The following is a 9,385-nucleotide window of genomic DNA, read 5'->3' on the forward strand; positions in this document are numbered from 1 at the left end:
ACCAATCACGATTAGGGCAAACTCCGCCCACACCAAGAACAAACACATTTSAAATTGTTTTTTGAAATCATGGACGAGGTGTCCTCCGGGCCAAAAAAAAAAACACTGTCTGGATTGTTTTCAGCGCAAAGTTCAAAAGCCAGCCTCTCTAATGGTATGGGGGTGCATTGGTGAGTAACTATCACATCTGTGAAGGCAGCATTGACGTTGTGTCTAAACAAACACATCATGTTTGGTGAGCAGATTATAAACAACAACGAAAGAAAATCTAATCTCCCAGAGCCACACACAATAAAACATGTTTCTTCATGCATCGACACGTGATGTTATAACTCATCATATTCACACTTCTACACCGTCGGTGCACAAAGCCGTGACACACAGGTGCTGATGCAGCTTAATGACCGGAATAATTTACCATTCAAACACACACACACACACACAGACACACACTCCTCCCACAGTCTCCACTCTCTCTCAGCCCACATGAAATTTTTAAAGATGACTTTTATTACTCTTTGGTTTTATTCTCAGGCTATAAGAGCAGGAGAGTAATCCTCCCGTCTGTCTCMGAGCAGCAGTTCCAGCGAGGAGGTGGGGGTTTTACGAGCGTGCACGCCGCAGCTGAGGCACATTCAGATATTTGCTGAATAGCAATTACACTGCAGCACTGTTGTTGCTTTGCATCTGAAACGTGTGGCGGCGACGATGCTGGGATCTGACAGGCAGGACGGAGCGCTGCGCTCAGACGTGTTAATGTGAGCTTTAACACAAACAGGCCACATGTATGATGGCTGCAGCTGGCGTTAACACATCGCACAGACGACAGRAGCGAAGAGTTATTCACAACACAGCATCAGTCTGTTAGCAAAATACCTCCAGAACCGCAGGAAAAATTCAGCAAAACTCCAAGAAAGTCATCGTTTTATGTCATCCCTATTTAAAAGATTCAAAAAAACACAAAAAAAGACTCTAATTCAATCAAAATTTACTTTTAACATTCGGGCCTAAAATACCATAAAACACATTAAAAAGCACACAAATTTAATGAAGAACTGCACAAGCTTGGTCTCTTTTTAAAGCTAATTATCAGAGTTTTTAACTTCAGCAGTCATTCTTTGTAACTGTAACTAGTATTTAGTACAGAGGTGCCCAAAGTGAGGCCTGTGGGCCAAAATTGGCCCGCCAAGCCATTTGATTTGGCCCACCAGTAGTTTTTAATTGCCTGTCATCCTCTGTAGATTGTATTTCCATGTACAGTAATTACATCCAGTGGCCCAATGACTAAATAAAGGACTGTATAGATAGCCGACTTTGCTGCTGAATTATATTAAGATTAAATATAAAATACAAGAAACCAAAGAAGATATTTACATTAGATTTAAGCACACATGAAGATTTGAAAAATTTATAAGACTACTCATATTTTATCAACATATGAAATGTTCCATGAAGCTTTGCTGCCTGAGCAAGTGTTCGAATTAAAAACACAAACAAAATGTGGGCCACTGCACTGGCTCTTGGCTTCATCATAAAAAGACTTAAGCAGTATACAGTATGCGTTTCCTCTATTATTGCATTTGGACCGCAGCTCTTGGGTAGATTTTCATTTTGGCCCTCTCAGGTAATAAGTTTGGGCACCCCTGATTAATATATTGAAGTAAAATACACAAAAATCAAGATATTTTTCTCCCTAAATTTGTAATTTTTTTTATTAATGAAGTATCAGAGAACATGAAGGGAATGAGATATCAATAAACAATTTTTACTGGGGTAAAATATTAATTCCCAACTATTACCAGTTCAAATTTGGTAACAGTAGCATAAAATATGAATATTTGAGACATAGTACAATCCAGCATGTCTCATTTGCATATTTGTACACTTGTACAACATGTCCAGACTGTACAGTTTGTCTAAAACACTAATTTCTAAATGTTTCAACACAGAGACTTTCTGGGCTCAAATTAAAGATAAAACCCCCACAAAACACATTTTACCATCTATATTTACTCACAGCATGATTAAATTAAAATATATATATTATTATTCAGAAATATTTACTCCAACTTGAGTCCATTCAGCCAAATTTCCACCAATAAACAGCCAAACTAAGAATAAACAAATATATCCTTATTTCTTTCAGAGTATTAAAAGTCCACACAGCTTATAAAACCACCAGCAGTGAAAAAATATTTGTTTTTTACTTACATTTGATGCATATTTATCCTCAAATATGACGATATTAGCGATTCAAAATGGCCGACCGGAAGTGTTTTTATCCAAACAAAATACTTCTCCTGGCCACAAAAATCACTCTTCCATGTCTTGAAGCACTCGAAACACTTAATAACAAATATATTTTCATATTATCAGCAGGTTTAGTCAGCTAACTGGCCAAAAAATGATGAAAAAAATGTTTTCCTGTGAGCGTAGCTTCCTTCGGTAGCACAGCAGGACTGTCTAAATATGGCCACCTACTCCATATTTACCTCGAAACAAAGTTCCCACCCCCTCAATATATACAACAAATGAAAGGTGCGGGGATTGGCTACACAGCTGCGACATCAGAACAAAGCTCGRAGCTGATTGGCTGAATCTACAGTCAATCAAACCCAGGATGATGGAAACCGGAAGTTGGTCACTTCTCATTTTTTATTGGCTCTGGACAGCCGATACTTGAACCCAGTTGGTCAAATCAGGTGTCAATTGAAAGAGGAGAGCCTAGATGTTAATTTGATGCATTGAACATGGACACAGGTTGAAGGAAAACACAGAAACRAYATTACAAAATAAAACKAAACAAAAATGGCACRCGGGCGTTCYGCTGAATGTTAACTGGATGATTTGCTGAGTCAGCAATCTTCAACTAAATAAAATAATTTCTTTCTCAAGAAGGATTAACTAACGAGATGTTTTCAGACAGGGTTGAATCAAGTGGAGGATTCTCAGCAACTTTCACACTAAACTTTACTTTAAAATCTGCAAAAATTAACTGTATAGCTGTTGTTGAATTTATACATGCACAGTTTCAATAAAAACCATCCTGTTTTTTATGAGATATCTTTTCAACCTTTATTGTTTTACTAATTATTTAGAAGTACTGAATGTGYGAAAGCATGAAACTAAACTATTCTGGAGTTTCTAGGAAATATTTAAAGCAAAAAACAAACATGCATGTCTGCATTTAACAGTTTATTTATGTTAAAGTACCTGAGACATGCACATACTTCAAATACAAAAACTCAAAGAAAACATTTTTATAAGAAACCTGGCATGATACACATGATTTTATTCATTTTGTCACATAACTGGCCTGTTTTCTTTTAAATTTGGCTCAGCCAAAGTGAAACAGGAAGTGACATCAAAGRGGAACTCATTAATAAAATTAACTCTCTGGTCTTTGTTTATTAGATCATTTAAACTTTAACTCTTCTTCATCTGTGTTTGATAGTGACTCAAAATAATCTAAAGAAACATCAGATTCTTCTCTAGTCTGTGTTATCAGCTGTTGTAACAACACTCTGTTTACGTGCAGACATTCCCCTCYGACATCACTTCCTGTTTCTTCACGTGKGAATATCTCAACAAATGTTCATCTCAGGGGCGTKAAATTTGTTTTGCAGTATTTTAYTAATGTTCTGTTTTCAAAAATGCATTCATGTTTRTTACAAAAWATTTAATGTCACAGGYCCTTTAAAGTCCAACACATCTGAACRGATCAAATCACATCTTGATTTATTAAAAAGAGGAAAAATGAATTCATTGATCCATTTCCATATTTATAGTTCTGGATGACGCTTCAGCATCTTCCCCAACGAATGTTTGATTTCTGCGCCCTCCTCTCCCAGAGGGGCTGAGTTAAAGCTGCTTTAAGAGAAGCCAAAGGACGAGGCTCCGGGTTTAACGGGATGCGGAGAAGGAGAGGCAGAAAGTAATTTACTGTCTCCAGGAGGACTCTGACTGCAGAGGGACTGCACCATCAGGAAGCAAAGGCTGGTACCTCTCAGCAAACTGACACCGGGAACACTGAAGGGYTGTAAGAAATAAAAAACATCAAACCTGATGTCAGATTTGGGTGGGGGGAGAGATAAAATTCAAAGTCTGATGGTCTACTAAAGGCGCACAGCAAAGAAAAACTACAWAAGTTCCAGAATAAGCTTTATTAGGTTTCATTTCATTTTATTTGTGTTTTCTTTTCTTATTGTGCATAGAATTACTTTTGTTTTTTTAAAGAAATGAATAAAGTTTGAAATAAAAAATAAAATGATTAAAAACTGTGGTGCAGAGGCGGAGCTAGAGGGGTGGGCAGGGTGGCATTTGATAGGCCACCCCAGGTGCCACCCCCAAATATTTGACAAGTGAGTGGGATTTTGTATTTTGATTTAGATTTTGTCAAAGATTTTTCTCTGATAATTATCGCTACTGTTTAAAAATGGCTGAATTTTAGTTCTTTGTAAAATTAGCATTAGTGGCTAGCTTAATTTGGGATTAGCATTGGCAATCAGCAAGTTATCAACCTTACCACTCATTTACACTAGATGCAGTTCACAGTTTATACAGCCTCCACTCTCTGTTATGAAGCACAGAGGAGGTCAGAGAAATGTGAGCAGGAAGATAAATCCAGTGATAAATGTGGAAGTCAGAGCAAAATAACTCATTGCATCGCTGTTGTCTTTTTGAAATGTCTGATTTCAAAATAAAATCCTTGTGCATCATGTGCTGCATGTGCTTCCCTAACAGAACAATACATTCTGACAATATTTGTGTAGAAAAATATTATATTTATTTATAGCTGCAATTTCTGCAAAATTAGTCTACCTTTTGTGAATTATTTTGAAAATACGGATGTTGTGCTTGTTCCTTTTCCTGTTGGTGGACGTGATCTTTGTAAATGGGCTCCGGAGCGGCTTCGACGTCCAACAAAAATATAATTGAATCTAATTTTGGCGCTCCCTGCCGCCGTGTGGAGCCAGTGTAAATACTCTRATTAGAGCGGTTGTGTRTTTGCTGCGGAGGTTGGACCGAACCGGAGCAGGGAGGAACCGCGTCTAGTGTAAATTAGAGGTTAGCTACTCCACAACAAATTTCATCTCAATGAGTCTTAAAACAGCAGAATTTTAACCCTTTAAAGTTAGCTGTGGCGGCCATCTTGAGTTTGATTGTTTTCAGCTACTTCTACACTAACTTTAGTGGTGATTAGCATTTAGCAGGTTGTTTGGACTATTTTTAGCTACGATCACACAAAATGTCAGCTCAGTGTTTTTTAAAACAGCTGAATTAATGCCATTTTAAATTTGTTGAGGCAGCCACCTTGAGTTTACAAATCCAAAGTGCTTTTCTTCATTGATTTGTGCAAAAAACACCCCTGTGACACGCCTTAAACAAAAAAAAACTAACTCCGCCCCTGCAGTGGCGGCGGCCATTGCATTTTTAAAAAAGCAAATTTGTTTGTTTCATCTTATTATAGATTTTAGTTCATTATTTCTAAAAATGACTGACTTTTGCCACTTTTGTGTTTTCAAAGTTGGCTGTGGCGGCAATTTTTAATCGGGTTGACCTAAATAATTATTCAACTTATACCAGAGCAGAAATGTTCCTTTTATTTCACCATTTTATTGCTTTTATTTTATTTATAGGGTCTTGTGATGTTTTAACTTTGCTTGTAAGAAAAGCAGCGCTGTCAGTGAAGACTGAAAAAAGCTAAAAGACGACTGATGACAGAAAAAGACGACAAAGTGAGACCRAAAGGTAAGAATCTGATGTTTGAAGAAGAGTTTCAGAAAGAAAGAGGTGATTTTGCAGCTGATTGAGCCTCACGCAGCTGAAGATGAGAGGCCGGAGAGCTGAAGGAGTCGAGGAGGTGAGGGGTGACATCATCCCTGGACCTGTCAGAGCGCTCACATCACCGGACTCTCCGACCTTTCAGACCGAGCCCCGAAGAGGGGCGGCTGGGGCGTTTTGGCCTCCGTCCCGTTTGACGGACAGGCGTCTGATCCGTGATTCACGCAGCTGCAGGAACATTCGGTGTTGGATTTCTGAGATAATCTAACAAAATGTCACTCTGTGAAACATCACTCAGTCCGTTTAAATCCAGCTCAGAACTTGATGCTCAGTTGAGTCAGTTTTATTTACGGTGAGTTAGACGGAGTTCAGAGGGACTGATACTAAAACCTCACATCGTTGATACAAACACAAATTTATTCTGTCTGTGCAGCAGTGTTGCCAGATGGGAAATATTGAATTATCGTATCAGCAGCTCAAAATTATCGTATTTTGAGAAAAATTATCGTACACACCCAAGTTACGTTCTARAGAGGCTCAAATTTACAAATACATCCTGCTCAGCTCACAGTGTGCTCTGTATTCAACAAACTGCACTTTCTTTTGTTTTTAATAAAGTTAAAAAGCACTGTTGAGTGTCTGCTTTTCTTTTTTTTACAAAAGCTTTATTGTAAACAAGAACAAAACATGGAGTCTGGGGAAATGCTGCACATAAAAAGAAATGTTAGATAAAATGACTAGAATAAAATGTAAATTATAGGCAAAGTTAAADTGAAATCAGGAAAAGAACAAATCATTGTAGTTTATTGTACTTTTGATTAGTCAAGAAATAAATTGAGTACATACTGAGCAAAAAAAAAAAAAAACACCAGAAAAAGAGTCGCTAGATTTTCACTAGTTTCTTTTCTGAGTAACAGTCTCTAGACCAGTGTTTCCCAAAGCTGGGGTCGGGACCCAAAGTGGGGTCCTGAAAAGATTTTCTGAATTAATTACATTTTGCCTTAGTTGTTACAAAGGAGTGAGGTTAGTGTATTTAAAATGGATAAATGTAGTATAAAAATATTGTTACTATGCCCATGTTTAGTTGACCTGATACAAATGTTCAACATCCAAAAATATCTGGGGGCACAGGTCTCTGCTGCTGTTATTTTGTGGGTCAAAAGCTGAAAAGTTTGGGAACCACTGCACTTTGGTTCCCAAAGCTGGTCTTGGGACCCAATTATGGGTCATGAAGCACCTTGGATAATCTCCAGAAATCAATTTAAAGGGTAATAAAATAATTGTTGATGTAATATTTTCCCTATAACTATTACAGAAACACAAAAKAAGGATAAATTAGTATTTATATTTGTGTACAAGCTGTTTAGATTGTCAAAAAGCCTGTGTTTTTAGGGTTATTAATGAAGTTTGTGTACTCAGACCAGTAATATTTGGGGTCACAAGTTTTTGCCATGAATATTTTGTGGGTCAGAAGAYAAAAAGTTTGGGAACCACTGWTCTAGAGGGTCTGAAAAGTCTGTAAATATAKCGAGGAAGTCGCTAAATCAGCACCGCTGTGTTCCACAACGCGCCACCTCTCATGTCAGCGAGCAGCGTGTCGGGTCGATTACGTCACACATYGGAGCGGTCAAATTATCGTACATTATGGGATTTTTGGGATTATTGATCGTACATCGTACAGAGGGTAAAATTATCGTACAAACACGATAATTATCGTACACCTGGCAACACTGGTCTGTGCTCTTTAGAAAGGGGTGTGGCTCTGAATGGGCCTAACCCCGCCCACATTCCACCCACAGATCCACATCTATAGGTTCTTGGTGGTTTATAATTTGTTTTGTGGACGAGATCATCACATCACAAAATTTATTTCCTACACAACAATGAGCAAGAAAAAATAGYTAAAGGAGGGACAAAATGCAGCAAAAAATAGCTTAAAATTAGTGGTTTTATGCCTCATAACAACCAGCTGACAATCAGAAGCCATTCTATGGGACGGGGGAACCTGCTAACCATTCGAGGGGGCTGATAACGCCTAATAATGTCCATTKCATGGATGATAACATCCGAAGCRGGTGAAAAAATGTTCTGTAAACCTCAGAGAAGCAGATCAAAATGTCCACAATGAGACGTCCAACAGGAGAAGCTGACTGCTAACAACTATTTAAAAATACTGCATGTTGTATTTTTATCTTTTTCTACACAGATTATTGTAGTTGTTTGTGTAAAACTGTAAATTCCATAGAAGCAGCCACACATTCTCCTCCTGTGTGGTTCACTTATTTAACTCCTGAACGAGTCAGTTTGAGTTAAAACACAAATAAAAATACATCACGGCGACAGCAGCCTCGGTGTCCCAGGGCCGTTTGCTGGAGACATCCACCACCACACACTTATTTTGACAAACTGCACCTTTAAAATATGTTTTACAGCAAGAAGCCACGAGGGTTAGGATCGCTCCGTGAAGCAAAAGCAACAAAGAGCAGAAGATAAATTCACCCCCAGATTAAAACATTTGAGTCGAGCAGGTCTCTGCTGATGTGTTTTCAGCTTATTAAAGTGTGAATAAATGAGACTAAACGTCTAAAACAAACTTAAGACCCTCTCCTCAGAGACTCCCCCCCTCTAAAGATCCACTTTTACACATAATTCTGCTTTGTTTGTTCAGAAGTGGGTCCCCAGAGGCTGAGTTTAGGATTGTAATGTTTGGTATAAAAGCAGCAGTGAGACAGTGGTTTACATCAAGTCGTGCTGCTCTCAGGATCTGTCTGCAACACCTCGGCTTTTCATTTTTCAAATCTGTCAGCCGATAACCCCACACCTGCAAGGTCGCACGGCACTCGCAATTAACAAGAGCTGAACACAAATACCAAGAGATGGAAATCTAATTCCAGTTTTCCTGCCATCGGTGGAGAGAAGGAAGCAGAGGAGGGGATTAACGAGTCCCAATCCTGACCTTTAAAAGGCAGAAACCTCTCATATGAGTCAGCTGGTTTGTCTTGTAAAGTGCTTAAAAGCCCTGATGTTTCATTCAACCTGATTAATGTCTAGATGTGACGGAGGATAAAGGTCAGAGACACACAACAAGACAGATGTTAAATACAGTGTGATGGTTATGTTTTTGATCAGCTAACCAAAAAAAAAAAAGATTCTCTAACTGCTAACCCGCTAAACAAAAAATCTTAGCTCCGCTAACGCTAAACAGATAAAAATTAGTGGAAGCTAACGCTAACTGCTAGGTCGACTGTCACACATCTTCGTCGCCTTCCAGTTGCAGTTTTCTATTGGTTTGGTCTGAAGGTGGGCGGGATCATTTATGACAAATCAGGCGATTCAAAAAGCTCTGTCTAACTTGTGTTACTTCCAGGTAATCCCTTTCAGAATAAAACGATTTCTTTGATCAAGTTTGAATTTTTATAAATGTTAGATGTGACGAGGGAAATGAACCCAATTCCGGACGGAGAAAATAAGTTTTAGAAAAAGATTAAATAAACAAAAAGGCTGATGTGACAGCAAAACAACTAGAAAAACAAGAATAGTGGTATTAATTTATATTTTCAGGTCTTCCAAGGTGCCAATTATGGAACTCTCTGTGCATTGT

At 38.3% G+C, this 9,385-nt stretch overlaps 1 long non-coding RNA gene across 1 annotated transcript in view; it reads right to left on the reverse strand.

The window, feature by feature from the left end:
* The window catches only part of LOC106523915 (uncharacterized), a 52,523-nt gene extending 50,205 nt beyond the window's left edge, over positions 1–2,318 (reverse strand). The window contains exon 1 of the long non-coding RNA XR_001310948.1: positions 2,212–2,318. This is a non-coding gene — a long non-coding RNA (uncharacterized LOC106523915). The remainder of the gene's footprint in view (positions 1–2,211) is intronic.
* Between the last annotated feature and the right edge of the window lie 7,067 nt (positions 2,319–9,385).

This window comes from Austrofundulus limnaeus, unplaced genomic scaffold (genome assembly GCF_001266775.1).
Source record: "Austrofundulus limnaeus strain Quisiro unplaced genomic scaffold, Austrofundulus_limnaeus-1.0 Scaffold170, whole genome shotgun sequence".
NCBI lineage: Eukaryota > Metazoa > Chordata > Actinopteri > Cyprinodontiformes > Rivulidae > Austrofundulus > Austrofundulus limnaeus.